This window comes from Buteo buteo, chromosome 22, assembly GCF_964188355.1.
Source record: "Buteo buteo chromosome 22, bButBut1.hap1.1, whole genome shotgun sequence".
Classification (NCBI taxonomy): Eukaryota; Metazoa; Chordata; class Aves; order Accipitriformes; family Accipitridae; genus Buteo; species Buteo buteo.
The window spans coordinates 21,887,038-21,907,954 of NC_134192.1; positions in this window are offsets into that span (position 1 = coordinate 21,887,038).

Below are 20,917 nucleotides of genomic sequence, written 5' to 3' on the forward strand. Positions count from 1 at the left end.
GGGGAAATCTCAGAAAAGAAATGCAGACAGAAATGTGAGATGTTTGGCCATGTGAGAATAGATAAAAGGCTATTTTAGAGTGAAAGCCTTTCCAACATGTGCACGTGTGAGAGTGTATTAGCAAGACTGCAATGCCTCTTTGGATATGACTCAGAAAGCTGTTTCTATTTAATTAGACAGGAAAATTGTGACACAGTCATGGTATGTGCCTTAGAATAACAAGAGTGTTCAGCAAATTGCATTGAATGTTAGGGATGTTGCAGAAGGAAAAGTAGAGCATAAACTTGAAATAATTTATTTTATTTTAGAAAATAGCTTTTTTTTCCTTTCTTTTTATAGTGCATGCATTTTTACTATTTCTTATATCATTATTTCAGTCATTTTCTTCCTTCTGGAACTGGTTGACTCCAGTTACATTGCTTTATGGCCAAAGATAAAACTGCCTGTGAAGTTAGCAAAGCCTGTTAAATAAGCTGTCAAGACATGTACTGTTTCATACCTTAGAGCTCAGTAAGAAAGACAATTTTATACAACTTAAAATAAGTCTTTCAGTGTCACCTTGTTGGACAGCCTGGAGATAGATTGTATATAGCTACTGTTCATTATGATGCATCTGTAGGCTATTCAATTTCAATAATAAATGGTGAAAGAAACATCACAGTCTTAGTAAATCTGGCATGATAAAAGGGAGGGTTTTTTTCTTCAGAAACATGTTTTAAATTACAATGAAAAGATTATAAATGGGGTTCATAGTGTTATAGTAGGATTTGGGTAGATACAGTCAGACATCTTTCTGTGTGGTAGAGGATGCTGAGTTTCAGATATGTGAGAAAATAACACTTTGAGCAAGAATCTCATGTACTTCAGAGCAAGTATTAGACTTGCTATCTTTGCATTTCTACCAAGGGTTCTCTTCTGAAATTTGACTAAAGGTAATTTTTTATTTGCTGAGAATTTAATGTTAATTCAATTACATATGTTATCTGTATTTCATTTGCACATGTGATAGAGTGAGAACTGGCTGAAAGGTACAAAAGTTAAGTACTGATTGTAACTAGAAGTAGCAGGTCTTACATTTCAGTAGGAATAGTTTCATCTTGATAAAGCTAGCAACTCTGGCCATCAGTTTTTCCTTTAAAATTCAGCTATTAGAACCTAACCCTGTTCACATGAAAGTCAAAGGACGAACTGAGAATACGGTTGTCCTGGGTTCATATTTACATATTTGATTCGAGCAAGTATGCTTGAATGCCTCCAAGCCAGAGAGTATCAATGTGAGATAATTTGTAAATGCATTTCTAGATTAGTAGTTCCTATGACCAAAGGAAACTTTTTTCATAATCAAATACTAGCAAAAACATTGGCACTTAGAACTGTGATAGTTGTACCAGTCCATATTTGCTGAAACACTGATGAATACTGACATTTTAGAGATTATCTAATTATGGAGCAGTGATTCCTTGTAGAAGTTTTGACATTTTCAAATACAATACTATTATTTGGAGCAAAAATGTAAATGTTATTGATTTCTTCAAAACAAATGTCTAAATAGAAATTGACATTAACTGATATTTAGGAAAGATGCCTAACAAGGGAAAAAAATCTTTCTGTTGACTGCTTATAGAAATGTCAGTAGAGAGCAAGGGATGAAGCTGGAAAAAAATGAATGTTAACCCTGTAGCTAGGGAGCGGAGGGCAACACAGCTTTCTAAAAGAGCCCAGAACAAAAACACTTCTAGCTAGATTTGTCTGTTTGGCTAGTCTAAGATGCTCCCAGAATCACTTGGTAGTGAATTAACACAGCCTTTTGTCCCATATGTGGCATCACGGCACTGAAAACAACCCTCTTTCTCTTTGTAGTCCTGAAAAGTATCTACATGCCAGTATTAAGTATCATTAAAACATGTACTCAAATATGGCAGGTTTTTCCAGAATATTTTTCAAGGAAAGGCCTAGGTAGACTTTAGAAAACAGCAGAACCTGATTCAAGGTTGGATTTACAATGGAAGTAGGTTTATCTGATGTTGCATCTGAGGTAGCAAGAATTATAGCGTGACGGATGAACAGCATTGAAAATCTTACCTTTCATCTATAAGGGAAAGAAACCAAGCTAGAACCCTTCATTTCCCATGTTTTCTTATCTGCTATGCTCTATCAGGCATCTCAGTTTCTGATTGATTACTCATTTTATGCTTACATTAAGCATGCACACAAGCACCGATAATTATTGAATACATGTGTTTACAGCTCCTGCTGTCTGTTTCCAAGTGTCACATCTGGATATTTCCTGCTCTGCATATCCTCTTGTATGTAATAACAGAAAAGTCTTACAGAGAACTATTTCATTCTATAACCAGACTACAGGCAACCTGCTTATTAGTCAGTCCACTGCTTTGCTGCTTATGTCATACTCTCCGCTCTCTATTGCACAGTTAGACTTCATTTTTTTCATGCCTTGTTGGGATCTTTTAGATTCAGGGAAATACAGGCCTATGTATTTCATGATTTTGTCAGATGTATTACTTCTAAAAATAGAATTAGTACACACATGAATAAAATTGCTGTATTGGGGAAGAAGGGAAATTATGACCAAAAATACATATGATTTTTTTGACAGGTTCAGAAAGCATGTTCTTGTTTATGTAGTTTACATAGATTCCTAAAAAGCTTTTGACAAAGATTGTCATCAAATGTTCTAAGGAAACTATACAGCAATGGGGTAAGAAGAAAGGTACATAAATGGATAAAAAATTGGCTAAAGTGGGAAACAAAAGGTAGGAGTAAAAGGTCATTTTTAACCTTGGGGAAAATTATTAGAGTTACATAAGGTTTTGTGCTTGGACCTTGTTGTCCAGTTTATTTATAACAATTGAGAAAAGGATTTGAATTGTAAGTTGTTAACATTTCCTGATGATGCTGAGTAGCAGGATAGCAAAGTCAGGGCCTGACAGTGAAGCTTTGTAGATTTGAACAAAAAGTCAGCAAAGCTCAGTAACTGGGCAATAAAGTGGCACATGAGATAAAATACAGAGATATGTCAAATTATGCACTGATTAAATGACAGGCTCTGAATTGTGTGTTACTACCCAGGAGCAAGATCCTGGGTTATGATTATAGTCCCACGAAAATGTAAAAATGACCAAAAAAAGATAAAAGCTATAACATTTATTAGTAATAATATTAATTTCTACATAATTAGGAATTACTGGAAAAGAAATAGAGAAGAAAACATTATGCTAATGCATGAATTCATGATTCACTTGCTTCTAGAATACTATGTGCTGCTCCGATTCAGGACTGGGGAGTGGGTTTTTTATATTAGAAGGAATTAGGTAGTACTCCTACCAAAGGGTGTTAGGGATGCTAAAAGTTAACATGGGCTTAAAGAAAGATTGGACAAGTTTACAGAGAGAGAATCATTAGAATTACTAAATGCAAGAAACCATGTCTGGCTCTGGGGATGTTAAGCTGTATGATCGCTCTGCTGTTGCATGCTATCCTGGTATCTGCTTTTGGTCACTGTGAGAGGAAACTTTTGGTCTCACCCCCAGTGACCATCCTCATGTTCTCACAGTGGCAGACCCTGCTTTGGAGTTGCTCACTAGTTTGAAGATAGACTTGAATAAAACAAGAACTCTAAAGCAGGCCAAAGACAAACCAAAAGTAGAGTAAGAACAGAAGTAAATGAGAAAGTCTGAAATTAGTCAGAATTTCAGTCTGAAATTAGACAGAAATGTAATTTATGGAGAGAAAAGAGAAACTCAAGGCAGATTTTGCTGTGCACAGCTATTGATTTAACAACAACAACAACAACAAAACAACCCACGTGTTGAATTCTTGTATAAAACAAGGAACTTGTAGTTCTTCCGAGATCCCTGGGTGTAAGCTACGTATATTTTATAAATGCATACTCTGGCAAAAAATAATTAGATCAAGAACAAAGATCTATGCACAAGCTGGATAATACATTCAAAAGCAACAAATGTGTTATGTTTCAGTTTAAAAACAAAACAAAACAAAACAAAAAAACATAGCAAACGAAATATCAGGGGTTTCTTTATTTTTTTAAATCCTTCCCTCCTTGACTTCAGAAATATTCTTTATAATTTTTTTTCTAGTAACACTGACATTGTTCAAACCAACAAAGCCAAATGAAATAGAAAGATGGCAAACAAAATAGCTTGGAGTACTAATGCAAGAAGTCATGTTATTTTTTATGACTTTCAGCTAAGTCCAAAGATAAATGCTGTAAACACTGTTAAAATGTATCAACTGGTAGAAAATTAATTATGAATGTACTTTTAATGGAGAATATTAAACTTAAGCAGTTTTTACTATAGAACAAACAGTATTGAAAATTATTATCATTGTGGATGCCAACAAAAGAAAGATATTTAATGGACCTGAAAACAGTACATGACTGTGAAATGTTCTGTGGGTTGGCCTAACGCAATGAAAGAGGCTTTTGTTGCTTTTCAGGAGTAGAAGGACATTAATTCTCCATAGACCTTAAAGCAGACAGAATTTTAGAGGCAGTATTCTACTGTGAGAGGGTTTTAAGTTAAATTTAGTTTTTCATACTGAACTGTTTTGGTTCTGAGCATCATCTGTAGTTTACCTTCAAGTGGGCCTTGGTCAAACCCCTTAGGGTTAAGATTTTATTGATCTTCCTGAGGGATTTCCTGCACTACAGGGTGAATTGCTGTTTAAACAATCAATACTCTTTAAAATATATTCCCTACAGTGAGGGAAGAGTGATTAAGACTAAAACTCGACAGCTACTGTTGGAATTTGCAAGCATTCATTGCTATGGCTGTAATTAAAATCCTGAATGATAATCAAGCTTTTAGGCCAACTTGTGCCATCCATAAAAAAACAAATAACAATTTATTCCAGAAACATTGTCTTCAGCACATTTTTTTTGTTTATCAAAACAAATACTGATGTAAATGCTGTGTTGATTTTGTTAATTATATTTCCACCCATATACCAAACAACATTCTTTCAGAATATTAATTGCTTTATGTAAATTAGGGAAGCTGTTTAGAAATAACTTTGCTGCTGCAAACCATTAATCTGTTCTGTGGTGTAAAGAGACTCAATTTCAACTGATTTCACGATGATAATCCTAGTTACTATCATCATTAACAGATCCTTCAGAAGGGAATTAGGTTTGTAGCTCATGGCTTGCAAGACTCGTATTTTGAAATTTTCGTATGGACCTCATTCAAGAAATACTTAACGATTCCAGTCGTAACCAATTCTCATTCTTGCTTTCAGACTTTTAGCAGTCCTGTACTCACAGGACTCATTCAGTCCTGCTTGTCACACCCTTTCCCATTCACCATACACCAACGTCTTTTTTTTCCATACCAAGATGGATAGGTGACAAAAACATAGTCCAGGGAACGGTTCTTTTGCTCTCTGAGAAATAATTTTCATTCAATCACTGGGACTTTCTGTAGGCATTCATCTAGTAGGCTTATGGTCTGGCACTCATTTAGCCCATCAAATTTGTAATGGTGAGTGGAGATTTCAATGGGTCCATTGCCATGCCTGTTCCGAGACAAAAGTATTCTTAAATGGCTTTGTTTAAGTTAGACAACAGCAGAAAATGTCAGATTTTCTGTCCTTGAACAGGTTATTTTCTGGGATTAATTTGGGATATTCCTGGCTGAATAAAATTAATTTTGCCCTCACTACCGTTCCTTCAATCCTGAGAGGGCAAAGAAAACCATAAGGAAGCACTGCTAATCCTGATAATAGCACTAACAGCACTAATAATCCTAGAAATCCTGAAACCATCTTTCTTTGGTTCTTTGTCAACGAAGGCCTTTCTGTTTAAGGATCTCTTGAACTGGAGGTTCCTGGAGCTCCATTTGCAGCACTGCCCACCTCTTGGCATGGGAGCTGGAATGTCTTCGAGGTTGAAGCTGACTGGAATAGTGGAAAAAGTCCTCTAGGGGATGCAATGACTGAATGGTCCTGGGTTTTCAGTTGGTTCTCATAAAGGTCATTCTGCAGTATTTGTAGTACTGAAATATTTCATAAAGTCATTACTGTTTAAGGAGAAAGTGTGTCACTATCCCAGCATGTTCCAAAGCAAAAGACCAGAGGTGGACATTCCATTTTCAGATGGATAAAGCAGAGAAAAAATGGGGAAAAAAAAAAATATCTCTGTACCTATTTGTTAGTATTTGCAACAAGGCGGCAAACTGTAGTCTTGGTTTCATTCCAGTGACATTTAAAACCAAACAGATTTTAGCCATACTGTGCCTTTCAATAGAATAACCTGCAGATGCTTCATCTTAATAACTGTACCCTTGTTTATAAACTCAGTTTCTTGGGGATTATGTGATCCTCTAAATAGGAAACACTGTGAGATCAACTTGGAGAATTTTTTAAAACACATGAAAATTATAATATACCTGTTAATGTTTGTTTAAATAATACAAATGCCTTTGGAACAAATACAAAAGCTTGTCTAGTTTCTAGAAGTAACTTCATATAAGTAAAATAGATATATATTGCATTTTGAAAACAACTTTTTCCCCAAACTATTAGAGTGCTATTACAAAAACTCTGTATCTCTGACAAGGAAGAAATAGCAGTCTGCTCTCACTCATTTTAGGTTAATCATTCCAAGTTCAAAGGTGTATAATGCTAGATGGATAATAAGTTGTAGAAAAGTTGTTGCCAGGTTTGTACTTTCCTTCAACACAGAAATAATGTTTGTGGTATAAGATTTGGTGGAAAGCAAGTCCTTATAATGAAACTTTTTTTTATGAAGTAGCTATATTACGTAGTAATGTAATCAGTTAAGAAATAAATCTACCAAGGCACTTAGAAAAAATTGGAGGAAGTAGAAAAGTCTTCAAAACAAGCTGTCAGGAAGCTGCTGTACAGCCTTCTAGAGACAGTAAGCTTGTGCAACAATGACTTCAAAAAAACACAAAAAGCATGAGACAGATATTTCTGTTTGGCCTTTGAAAATAGGCCAGGTTGGAGGAGGTACAGAAACCCTGACAGCTTACAGAAAAGCAGGAGCACGTTTTAGGAAAAAAGAACTCCAAGGAGTGGGATGAGGTTTAGGAGTTATTGGTGTGTTGATGCTTAACATCCTTTGCCAGAGCAAGGACAAGGGGACGGTTGGGTTGTGTTTACACTGTAAACACTGGAACAGCTGAAAGGCTGGATTTATTAGCTCAGCCATGAGCTGTTCACAGAGCTTTGGGCTCAGCATATTGTGTTGTGAGTTCAGCAGAACAGAGCACATTAATTCTGTGTGATGATAATGAACTCTCGGAGCAGGGCACGAACGAGATGAGGGGAACCATGGGACACGTGGTAATGGTTTCATAAGCATGTGGCCATTTCCTGGGTCTGCATTATGTTTCACAAAGACACTCAAATAGTTCGTTTCCAAACAATGAGTTTTCTAAACCGAACAAATCCATTTAAACATAAGCTAGCTCTTTTGCTGTTACAACATAATAAGAGTAACAACCCTATTGGTCCCTCTTAAAATATAGTTTTAACTATAGTTATAAATCTATTGTGACTTAATGCTTCCCACAGCATCAGGAGTACTGACAGTCAATTAAAATGCTGAAGGAGACATTAACTGTAGGAGCAGATGAACCAAACAGATGAAAGACGTGTAATTATTATTTCTTATCTAGGAAATACTGCTTCAAACAAAATATATTTAAAAGAAGCATCACTGAGATGTTTACATGGAGTAAAAATTTATAGGTTCCTTAAATGACTGACTTTTTATTTCTTAGAATTTCAAATAAGGCCTCCAACTGTTTGATTCCTCTTGGAAGCTAATTGTCTTTCAGCAATTCAGTAGCCGATCCCAGCAAAATAATTTCCAGTATCTATTTAAGCAATACAGGACTTAAATATCTCCTTTCTTTTCTTCCTTTCTCTACTTCCAAACTCTAAATTATAATGAGGAAGTAAATGTCATATAAAATAGATTCCTTCTACTTCTGTCTTTTGGTGAATAAGGAAACTCAGCTACTTTTTTATCCTTTTGCAGTTACTATCATTTTTGTCTGACTTCGGATGCAGAGTGCCAAATATCTAAGGCTGTTAAAGGACTGTGCACTTTACCTTCCAGAGTAACATACTAAGACAAATTTTCAAAATTCTGAGGTGAGGCATTTTACTGGTAAAATTTCATCAGTATAATTACCTGACTTTAATAATACCAGCCAAATTCTCAGTGGGAAGAACCTATAGATAAAGAAGCTTGAATGTAAAATAATTGCAGACAGTGGAAAGCAGTGGAAGATCATTTTAATTCTGCATCTACTTGCAGTATGAAAAAGTGATAGGACACCATTCTTTTAAACCACAAATTGCCATTTATTAATTGTAGCAACTAATAGGACAAAAGTGAAAGTGTGAGCAGAAATTCATGCAGTAGTTACAGTGAAATCTTTTATTTAATTGATAGGTTATAAACTTGTTTCTTTTCCATACCTTAGGCTTGATTTTTAGTTTTTTATGGTACATACTCACTAAAGGGAGACAGTATTTACCAAAAGACTGCTTGTAAGAATAACATTAATACTAGAGGCCTAGTTAAATACTTTTTATACTACAAATAACCTTAGTCTTGCTGAAGAGCTCTTAATGGCTTAAAAAAAATGTTAAGGTAAGATATCCAAGAGCCAAGGATAATTGTTCATAACTTGCTGTTAAAGGATTTAGTGTCTTCAGTAGGTTACATCATGGCATGTCTTATGTATTTGATCTCACTTCTTGCAGGAGATTTTATGTTAGTAGGAATGGAAATGGAGATAGATAGTAGTTTTAATTCCTATGTTTTCTGGTTCTACCATAATGTCTTTATGTGTAAGTCTTGAAAATGTTCGTGACCAAATAAATGATCTCTTGTGCTATGCATAGAGATGTCAATTTGTTCACAGCTTTTCTAGAGCAGTAAAGTCAGAGTTCAAAAATTAATTATTTAAAGTCAGTATATTAAAAAATGTCATAAAACTGTCAGCAATACTGCATGCATTTTCATGGCCCTTTTTTCAGACTATCTCAAATAATACTCCATAATGCATTAGGATTTAAAGGAACTCAGTTTTAAGCTTTTTGTGGTCACATGCTTAGTATTTTTAGACAAATACTCAAGTTAGATTTCATAACTTAATTGCTGAGATAAGTTATTTGAAGCATGACCCAAGTTTACTTCTATATATGAATTTTATATGAAAGGATTAAGACTGTCCTTTGGAAAGCAGTCCCAATTCTCTTATTAAGACACCATTCCTTTTCACAGGCATCTTTGATCTGCTATTCTCTAAAACCATTCAGGTTTTTTTTTCTTTAATAGAGGTTTTGTACTGGATGTGTACTTACAAAACTACGTGATATATTCAAATTCTTTCTTAACATTTAGTGAAAGGCTTTAATCCATACAAGATAAATAAACAACCAAATATTAATAACTCAGAATAAATCATAACAATAATAATTCAGAATAACTGAGTAAAAGATAAATATTAAATGCTGTGCTCGAAACGGTAAAAATATTGCTGTCAGCATAGAACAAAGTTTCTGAAGAAGTACTGAAAACCATGTTTCAAAAAAAGCCTCCAGACATTTTCTAGGGTTATGTAGAATTATTTCTTATGCTTTCTACCTCTGCTCAACTTTACAGTATTTCTTCTTCCCAACACTGTCACATAGTTAGATACTTATTGCCAATCACTCTCATCATCTCCATTCACTTCAGTCATACCAAATGGTTTACCATTGTCAGGAGTCTGTAAAACTGTGAAGTGTGCAGAAAATGTTAGGTTTCTGTCCCAGCTCTCTATGCCTTCTCTACTCCTCTGCATGCTGCTTGTTCCCATTGAGGAGTGGCTAGAAAGGAGGAAATATTCTGCAAGACTGATACAGTGAATGAGTCAGGTAAGTAGAGAAAGACAGTAAATGGATAGATGTTACAGTACTACAGCCAGGCATGTTGAGGGAAGTGTCCAAGTGATTTGGAATGACAAGGTTTCGAGCCAGTGAGGTAGAAAGGATTTTTGTAAAGTCTGAATGAAAAACAGTTAGTGGAATGCTGAGAAAAAGGACCTAGTTTAACTAAACAGTTAGGGAAAAGGAAATAAATAAATGTATCATCATGATTTTCACTTCACAAAGCATGCAAATGTGCTTAACCTGAAGTCCCACTGAATAGTTCTGAACATAAATTGAAAAAGCACTTTGACTTACTGATATGTGGGTTCAGTCAACATTCAAAAGTAACATGTGGACAAATTTCTTATTTTTTTGAAAGATACTTTTTCATTATGCCTTCCAAAACAAGAATGGAAGTTAAAATAGGATCTACTCCTTTTTCAAATTAATTGAATAGGATATCCTCAGGAGTACAAAAGTTCTTAGCCATCATAGATTATTTATCTGCTATGAGTTATCTTGCATGGTCTAAACCATTACCTTTCACTATCACTAGCTCCCTGTTTTATGAACGATAGCATACAATTTGCTTGCTGTATTACATGAGTAGCTTCAATATGCTCCTGGTATCTCTAGAGACTTAATGTGTGTTATATCAGCTCTCACAAGTTGGTAACGGTGTCACATGTTCTTTTCCATTTTGACGTAGTGTAATACAAGCTGTTGTATGAGTTTCCATGTCTCAGGCTTTTTGATACAGTACATTTATTTTGTAATTGTAAGGATGCTGATATACCAAAATGAACCAGAGAAATGTTGACAGCATGAACAGTAGGAACAGGAAAAAAAAAAAAAAAAGGAAAAATTGGAACTGAAAGAGAGTATTGGATCATAATATACAAGTTTTAGTATCTGATTTAAAAAAAAAAACCCACACATTTTCATAAAGTTAAGATACATAAATCCCTTAAACTAAAAGCTGAAATATTATTTGCATTGCAGTTTTCTTTTCTCTTTAGATTTTGCTGGGGGGTGGGAGGGGTTGACATTCCTTTGTATCTAACCATATCAGACAGTAAAGCCACACCAAATCCTGTTGTACCAGGTTGCCTGTGAGTCATAAACTGGTTTGCTTTCCCAAACACATGACCTGAGGTAGTTCAAAGAACAGGGAGAACATTTCACTTTAGTATAAACTTTGATCAATCTTTTCAGCCCACATCTAAAATGTGATATTGTCTAGCTATTTTCTACAATATTGATAAACCATATTCTGCTGACATGTGTCTGAGATAAGTCATAAAGACATATAAGTTTCAGTACCTCAATCTGAACCATGTGATTACCACATTGATTTCCTCTGCAAGACTGCAAACCAGGTAGACTACTGGTTCTCTTTTATAATTCTTATGCTCATAAAATTATGAATAAAAAGAAAAAAAAATTACTTCAATCTTTTTAGAGAAAACAGTCTTGTCCCCAATTTTGGTAAATGTGTGCCAGTGATTATTAAAGGTTGCTAACTGAAAATCTGATACACAAGTATCTATTGCAAAGTCATCTTTTTGCTGTTCTTTTAATATGTCTTTCTATACCTTATTTTATTAAAATTTCATTTTAGCTATTATTTCATAGCTGACCCTGCTTTGACAGGAAGTTTGGGCTAGGAGGAATAGGACCTCCAGAGGACTCTTCTAACCTAATTATTCCCTGATTCTAGATTGTTACACGTGAAATTGCAAAGAACCATGAAATACACCATGACAATCCAGGGTTGCCCTGAGAAACAGGACCTGCAGGATTGCTGCAGTTAAAGAGGTTTATCCCTTTCTCAGTGACTTTTGAATCCCCTCATTTATGAATATTGTTATTGTTTAACAGTAAAGTTTACAAAGAGCCTTAAAAATGCTGTAATCTTTCATCATGCTTTATCTGCTTATTTTATTTGTACTGATCCAGCACTGGCCATCTTTAAATTGAGTTACACAGCAAAATTAGCCCACTGCTCAGTTCAGAGAATAAGTCATATATTTAAGAATTCCTAGTTTCATCAAAACTAAGCAGACTGCTGCCTTAAGATACTGAAATTTCTTTGGTGCATATTTTTGCAGGTTATTTATAGTACAGAGTTATTTGTAGTATAGACTCCAGAGTGTTTGAGAGAAGGTGCTATGTTGGATTTGCATACAGGGAAAAATGACAGTGTCGGCCAGACTATCTGCTTCTATAACAGATGCACATATAAATTCTTTGGTAAGAGAAAGTGAGAGGGATGCCAATTCTTCCATCCCATTGACCTTGTTCAGTGAGCCTGATCTAGATTATGTTATACCAATCATCATACACTTGGATCTAGTTGTAAATATAATATGACATACAGACTTTGATGGAGCCGATTTCCCCTTCTGGGTATTTACACTTTAGTCTGTGGGCTAAATTTGGGGGCCTTTCTGTCTAAAAATTCCCTACACTGAATATGCAGTGTAGAGAGAGAGGAAAAAAACCCAAAACTCCTCCAGGGGATGGTGTTACTAGATATTATTATTCCTTGGACATTTTCCATGTAATTTATAGTATCTTCAGCTAGCTAATGGAAAAAACCTGACACTGTCTTATTATTTGACAAGATAATTAACCAGCATGTAGTAAACAAGGCTTTATGTAAACACTTCATATTTTCTTAAGAGAAACAGAAGCAGACAATCCTGCTCCTTTTCTGAGCAAAACATTCAAATGTTGTACACTTTAGATTACGCAATTTTATTTTTTGATATTGAAGCCAAATAATTAAATCCTGCCTCATCTCGTTGTTTTGAAGACTCATCGTGTCAAACTTTTGAATACAGCTGCTGAACACACAACTACCCTATCCTTGTATATTCTGTGGCAAAGTAGGTACTGCTGAACTGTGCAAAACAGGTTGTATATTTTAGATATATCATTATAGAACAAATATAGGATGATGTCTTCTAAGGTAGTTTATTTAGTACCAGTATAGGATAGCACCATATTGTAAAAAGAGTTTAATTGGGAGTTTTATAATAGCTATTTATCACATGTGTATTTTATATAGAGATTACTCATGGTTTCTGTGCCCCAGGAGTAACATGTTCCTTGTTCTCTAAAATGAACATCTGTGGATTCAGTTGTTTCACTTATCCTGTCATCACTGCCTATTTTGACCTTCTATAATTGCAGAGAGTATATTTGACTCCATACAGGTTTCAATCAATTATGTCTCAGCAGAACAGACAGAGCATTAAGGAACCTTGCTTTGCATGGCTGTAGTTGTGTTAACAGGCAGGTTCCAAATGGAAAATGGTCAATTCGCAAAGAGTTAGACACATAGTTACTCGGTTCTTGTTTTCCTGTCTCAGAGTATGCTCATATGAATACAGAAGACTTATTAGGTATGGTTTTTGCAGAAATTGATACTTAAAATGATGCATTATCTTGCTCTGTGCTGAGTGTTTTCTGAGGGGTATTTTTTGTTGTTAGTTTTTTGACAGTAAAGCTCTAAGTGTGAGTACAGGCGATATGTTCTTGTTGCAGTCTGAAATTGTTCAGATTTTAACAAAAATAGTTAAATCTCTTTCTTAATTGCAGGACTAGAAAGCAATAAATATATTCGCTGGTTTTCAGTAGGTGGTACAATATATCTACCAAAAATTAATAGTCGAAATAATGAACTGTTTGAAAATAAACAACCAGACTGATGGTTCTTACAATTGAACCTAAACTTTATAGTTATCCATGCAGTATTTATAGGAAGAGTAAGAGGATTACAAACTTCCTCATGCTCTTGGTACTCCCAAAATTATTCTCCAGACGTGATCTGATGGGGGTCAGTTCTACTGCATGAGGAAATTAGGCAAGATTACTGTTTTTTGTTGACACTGCAAGCAAGGTGGTGGATTTTTTTAAAATGAATTCTCCTAAAGAAATTTATCTGAATCTGATCTCCCACTTTACATAGGCATATGAACAGTTAGCTGTCATCACTACCTACATAGCTTTAAGATACCCAGTGTTTAAAAAAAAGATAGAACTACCTAATTATATATGAATGTCATGAAACTTGGAAGTAACTGGAGTATTTTCTTCATGTATTTAGCTTCTCCCTTTTTTAACTCCTTCCTCCCTCCCAAGCATTTGACTTACCTATTAATAAAAATTAAATGTGCAGTATAAAGATTACTTCAGCATCCTTTTCATTTACTGATCTGGCGGAACTATGATACATGTTGGCAATACAGGCTGAGTCCACGTTTTAGAGCAGCTCTTGAGGCACTCCCCATGCTGCTCTCCAGGCATGCTTTGTTGCATCCTGCTTCCGTGTGGGAGGAAACCACGTGGTGCTCTGCTCTATTGTGCACTCAGGTTTCCTTTCAAAGGAACAGTTGGAAAATAAGCCAGTACTATAATACTCCAGTCAGCCCCCCAGTGTGTGCAATGGGCCCATTCAGGGCTGCAGGGCTCTCAGTCCTGGGTTTGAGATGCTGCCAGGATGAGCGTCTTGGAGCCAGGGCTGCCGAGCTCACTGCAGAGCATCCGCGCCCTGCAGAATCAGTGCGTACCCAGAGATCCTACCATACAACTCAGGGAACTCCTCACGGTCCTCCCAGTATTGCAAAGTGAAGCATAACGAATTACAGAAATAAAAACAAAGCTACTGAGAACATCTTTAATGCTTTCTGATGTGATCATATCTCCCAACTAATTTGTGTAATTTCTTTGTTCTTTTCTCTTTCAACAAAACCAAGCTTAAACTGCTTCTGTAGTTGTGCCCTGCTCTTAAATTCTGTTGCATTCTCACTATTTTACTGTCATATTTATCTCCATCAGCCATGGTCATTTTAGCATCTTGATGTTATCAAGCTTTATGAATGAGATACATTTAAACTGTTTTTTCCTCACTGAGGAGAGGCTTTATAAAGATCCACTTCCTCTCTTCGTGTACAATAAATTAAAGCCTACTTCAGAAATGTTGTAAGCATTTAGGCATGTAAGTACACTATCTAGTTGAATCCTTCTTGATGAAGTCATTTATTTACCTATGTTATAAATTAAGGAAATGGTGAGGAACACATGGTACTGTAGTTTGAACTAGAAAGTAGTCTGAGGAGAAAGATATGAACAGTGAACAATGGAGAGAGGAGAGCAGGTATACAAAGACAAGCACCCAGTTGAGTGCAAGTTTGCAATCATGCTGATTATTTTCCTAGAGTATTGCTTCTTCCTGGCTTGCGATTATTGTATGTACTTTTGATACCAGACGTTGTAGGATGTATTCACTTTGCCTAGCTTTATGAGCTTTTCAAGTGCAATTCAGAACAACGGGCCTAATTTAGTTGCCCTAAATCACCCTCTGGAGGAGCCTCTCTTTTCTGATGAGGCATCTAGAGGGTTTTGTTTCATATTACTGGTATCTGGAATTAAACAGTGTGAATATTCCACATAACATACTTCTCTCTCTTTCCCGCTGTGTTTTCAGATAAGCCTGGAAAGCATCTGTCAAACTAAGGGCATCACTACGATTCCAGTAATATTTTGTTGTATAAAAACTCAAGGATACTGGAGTCCAAATGATAATGCAATTCTAATTGCAGCAGCTATGATTTCTAACATTCATTTTTACCTTTGAGAAAGTTAGGGGTTTGGGGGGAAACTGGGGGGGGTGTTTTGTTTTGGTTTTTTTATCATCAAAGTGGAGAATAAAATATATAGCTGAAGGAAGGGTTGTTAGTGTATTTCCCTGTCTAACGACTCACTGTTCTGTTCATTTGACCAATAATATAATGATAAAAATACCAATAGTTAAATGTTAATGTTACCTGTTATTAAAGCATTTTTGATATTTAGTGCCTATATAGTCAAGTATTTCAAGGTTAAAAATGCGGAGCTCAAAGCACAATCTTTTTCTCTACCCACAAACAAGTTTAGTGTTGCATATGAGGATTACGTTTCCTCTTCTCTGCATCGGCTACCAAAAGGACTGCTCCACCCCTTGTCCGAACACTGGTGGGCTCACCCTTCGCGGAGGTGTACGCTGCCCTTTTATCTAGAGAGACTCCTAAAAGATTTTGGCTGAATCATTAGTGTTTCTCTGCAGGCAGTAAAAAGCAGCAAAGTCAACTGTTACAATGTTTCTAAGATGTATTGTTTCCGTGATAAGCTCAAGGTTTTCCTATGAGTTATTCCAAAGGCTCAAATAATAAACATGCAAATGATATGTCAAGATAGGAACCAAATTAAACTTTTTATCCTACCTTTAAGAAGTTTGAATTGGAAGTAGCCAACTTTCAGATAATGGCACAATGCTGCAAAAGGATCTGGAGTTGTGGAAGGCTTTAAAATAAAAGAATTGCCAGCACACAAGTATGTTTTCTCACATTTCAGTGACAGATTATTTCAGAGAACTCTCTAGCCCATTTCCTATTTCCTTTGCCCTTGGTCTGCTGAGTAATATTTGCATTTTTCCCTAAAACAGCATATCTCCTCTCTAGACGGAAATTTCTGATAAATGTTTTCCGTTGAACTTCCTTCAGCATCTACATTAAACAACGCCTTTGCCAAGGATCATTTCCTGAGGTCTCTACTTTCTGCTTTCTCAACAACATGTAGCCTCAAGATTGTGTCGTGCCTGCCCACTACCACTGTGTGTTATTTAGGATTGCAGGAAATCTTCCAGTCTCTAAATATAATTATTTCAGAAATCGCTCCAGAAGTTGTTACCTTATTATTCTGTGGGGGCTAACTAATTTTAACCTTAATTTAATTTTAATTCAATTTTAGTTTAATCTTTTAACTGATAGTATAATACTGAATGAAAAATCAGTGGCAATTTTGGAACTAACAATGGATATACTTAAACTGGAAAATGCTGAAACGGGATGATGTCAGAAAGAAAATTGCACTTAATTTTTATTGCATGCTTCCAGTTTGGTTAGAAGCATGTTCCATCAGGATACAGTTATGTCAAAATTTCTCCAACTAGTTTTGATCCCTTAAATACTATCTGAGCTGTATAGGTTTCAGCATTAGCACTCATGACTAAATTTCTCCATGAGTATATGATGGCTTTTTTCCCTTGTTTCCTATGTAAGGGCTGTAATAGTGGTATGCTGTGTAAAGTACAGTGTGGGTTTTTTTCAGAAGCTGAGGTGATTTTGATAGAAATCTGACAGAATACTGTGTGTACCTCTGACTTTTTTGTATCTGTTTACTCATATGTATATTTTGGGGCAATTTTTTAATAAAGTCTTTATGTTTGCTAGAAAAAAGTGAGTAAGCTTTTGGATTTTGACTTAAGGAATCCTTATCTGGATTGAACACTGTTGAGAGAAAACCTTGAAGAAATGTTAAAATCTTGGTAGAACATGAAGCTTTCTGTCAAAGAAGCATTTGCACATTACACTGCAGTTCAGAACATTAAGATGACATATGTGTCTGAGGGAGTTAGTTTGCAGTTAGCTAAAGTGGAAAATTTCATTGCATAGCTACTTACTCCTTTTATGGACACTCTTAGTGTGCACGGGTCAGCCTTGTAAAAGGTCACACAACTCCTCTGAAAGTAGAAAAAGACTCCTCATAGTTGGTGTGTGTTCTGGTTTCAGCTGGGATAGAGTTAATTGTCTTCCTAGTAGCCAGTATAGTGCTGTGTTTTTGAGTTTGGTATGAGAGGAATGTTGATAACACACTGATGTTTTCAGTTGTTGCTAAGTAGTGTTTATACTAAGTCAAGGATCCTTCAGCTTCCCATGCCCAGCCAGCAAGAAGGCTGGAGGGGCACAAGGAGTTGGGAGGGGACACAGCCAGGGCAGCTGACCCAAACTGGCCAAAGGGGTATTCTATACCATGTGACATCATGCCCAGTATATAAACTGGGGGGAGTGGGGTGGGGGGAATTGCCACTTAGGGACTAACTGGGCATCGATTGGCGGGTGGTGAGCAATTGCACTGTGCATCATCTGTATATTCCAATCCTTTTATTATTACTGCTGTCATTTTATTAGTGTTATCATTATCATTATTAGTTTCATCTTTTCTGTTCTATTAAACCATACTTATCTCAACTCACAAGTTTTACTTCTTTTCCCAATTTTCCCCCCATCCCACTGGGTGGGGGGAAGTGAGTGAGCAGCTGCATAGTGCTTAGTTGCTGGCTGGGGTTAAACCACGACAGTGTGTCCATCAAGCTGTGAAAAGGAATCAGTATAAAGTCAGAACTATTGTGCTGAGCTCTGTTGGCTTCCTGCAGATAAGTGTGGAGCCCTGCACCTTGCTGAGAATCTGACCTCCTGAGCCTGACATGCACCAGAGGCTGTACGCTCAGGTTATGACCACGCCAACCTTGGTGCCATCTAGCATGGTATCTCTCTGACTGCTCTCAGTCACTGGTATCAGTCCTGAGGTCGATGTTAATGGCGCCCTTGAATCAAATGATAAAGTGCTCCAAATTATTTGGCAGCACTAATCTCAGAGAAATTAGCAAGAAAAGTTACCTGACTTCCAAGTTTATAGAGTAATTAGCATGAAAACTGTAGGCCAGGTTTTGCCATCATGACATTAAACAGTAATTTATCCAGGAAAAAGTACAACACTACCCTGTGTAAATGGAAGAATCCTGTTTTCAAGTAAAATTACTAAATATCTTAGCAAATTTCTCCAGGAATCTTAAGTCTCCTTGAAATGATAGAAAGATTTCCTACAGGATAGTTGCAAAGCTAAGAAATAAATATTCTTGAGAGTTACAGCTGGACTTATTTTTTGTAAACTAAGAATGTCCTTTGAGAATCAAGATAAAGCACATGGTATAATGTTACGTATTTTACGCTGCGGTATTGGTAGGCAAATAGTATTTTAGGAGACCAGTGAACACATTAAGTTGAATTATAGTGAGGTAGTTTGATAATGGCTTTCATTTATTTTACAGAATAATATTTAGCTATATGCCACCACTTCCAGTCTGCTAAAACTGTTTTCTGTTTAGGCTCATTGTCCTTTGAGTCAAATTGTTTAATAACTTTGCATTTACAACACTTAAAATTTAGGTTTTTATGTGCACGTTTCAATGGCAGCTAATGATTCATTAGAGTTTTACTGTGAAAATAAACTTGGTAAGTGAGCTACATTCATATTGGCATGAACTTTAAATTTAAAAGTCTGTTAAAGCAACCCTTTCAAGACAACATACAAAAGGTTGCCTTTCAAGCTGACGCATACAAAGTTGTTAGCTTAAATTTGTTTCCAGATATACTTTATAAATAATACTAAGATGGATCTTGACTGTGCTGTAATATTAACCAAAGGCCTATCTTGAAAAGTTTTCTTTTCTAAAAAAGAAGTAATGCCTTCAGAATAACTTTTTTCTTTTCTTAAATTTCTTTTCTGCTAATAACCATGATTTGACTCCAGATGAATGCTAATCTCTGCTGTTAGATATGATTCTCTATATATTGCACAAGCATTGGACTGTCATCAATGAATTTTATCATGAAACTTTCATCATTTTCCCCTACAGAAAAAATATAAACCATATTTGCTTTTAAGTGTGGTCTAAGAGTACATTTTTCATTGAAAAGTTTTACAAAGAATTACACCTAGTGTAATGTGGTTTAGCTCATATTCTCCTGCACGTATTCCCCTAAACTGTTGTGGTAACTAGTAAAAAAAACCTGTAGTGCTGGTTTACCAAGAATCATTTTTAAATCTTAGTAATTTATCTTGCAAGACTCCATAATCAATATCATATAGGACTCTGAGCCTGCTGCTTTATTACCCTTTTTATTCAAGTGTAGAAAGGTAATGTATTGATTTTGTTTGTTTGTTTGTGTGCTGTAAAAACAAAGTAGAAATGTCATTTTTTAATATCAAGGGTATATGCCCATTGTTTTATTGATTTTAAATTAAATAAAAGTTATGTAAGGCAATAGTTGAAATTGCTTTGGGGAAAAATAAATGGTCTTGAAATAAAAAAAAAAAAGTCAAGCAATACCATTGAAAATAATTTATAGCAAGCTCATCTCTCCAGCTAAGCTTTCAAAAAATCTTTTGCCATTAGATTCAAAGTGGTGTAGTGTAGATAACACTGCACAAACTTTAACATCAGTACAGATTAACACCATAAAGAAGAACAGTGCAGTTCTCTGTTTTGGTGGTTCACCATAGCGGGGGGGTAATGTTTTTGATGACATATTTCTTTTGGATGTTGAGTTCGAAGATAGCCACCAGTTTACATATTACTAGTAAAACCAAGCAAGATGCTCCTGTGCTCATGTTCCCTCTTCTTCACAGCGTACCAGCTACATGTTCACCACTGTTATCTTTGGTTCCCTAAATGATTGTCTAATCTTGTGAATTATCTGTCTTTTTTTATCTGTGGTACCAGTAGTTAGCTTTTTTGTTGTGTTGGTTTTTTTACAGTCTTCAGAAAGGCTTTTGATCCTGAAAATAGCAAGCAGCATTGCAATAACATGATGATGTTGTCACTATCTTCTGGCTTATTTCACTACTAAGAAAGCTTCTAGCAATCACCAGGGCTGCCAGTCCAATCAATAAAAGATCTAATATGCAGACATGAGAGGGTGCTATATATATATAGGAGCTTATAGCTACATTCTAATAAAATATAAATATCCACAGCTGAAAAATAGAAGGGGGGAGGAGGAAAAAAAAAAAAAAGAAAATCAATATCCTTTCCATAGATAGCTCATCAGACTATTGGATTTCATAATTTTGATTTGAAAGCACATAATTAAATATTTATCATTTCCTGGTTCTCTTGGGTGAGTTCATGGTCTCCTATTTCCATGTTTCTTTCTTTCTGTTTACTTATTGTAGTCTTTTGGATATGTATTATTAACTAAGGTAAGTTATGACAAAGATTACATCTGGAAAACAAACACAATTTTTGTTTTGCTGAGCAAACACAACTGTGTATATACTTTTAAATTCTTACTGAGCTGGGGATGCAGTGATGTTT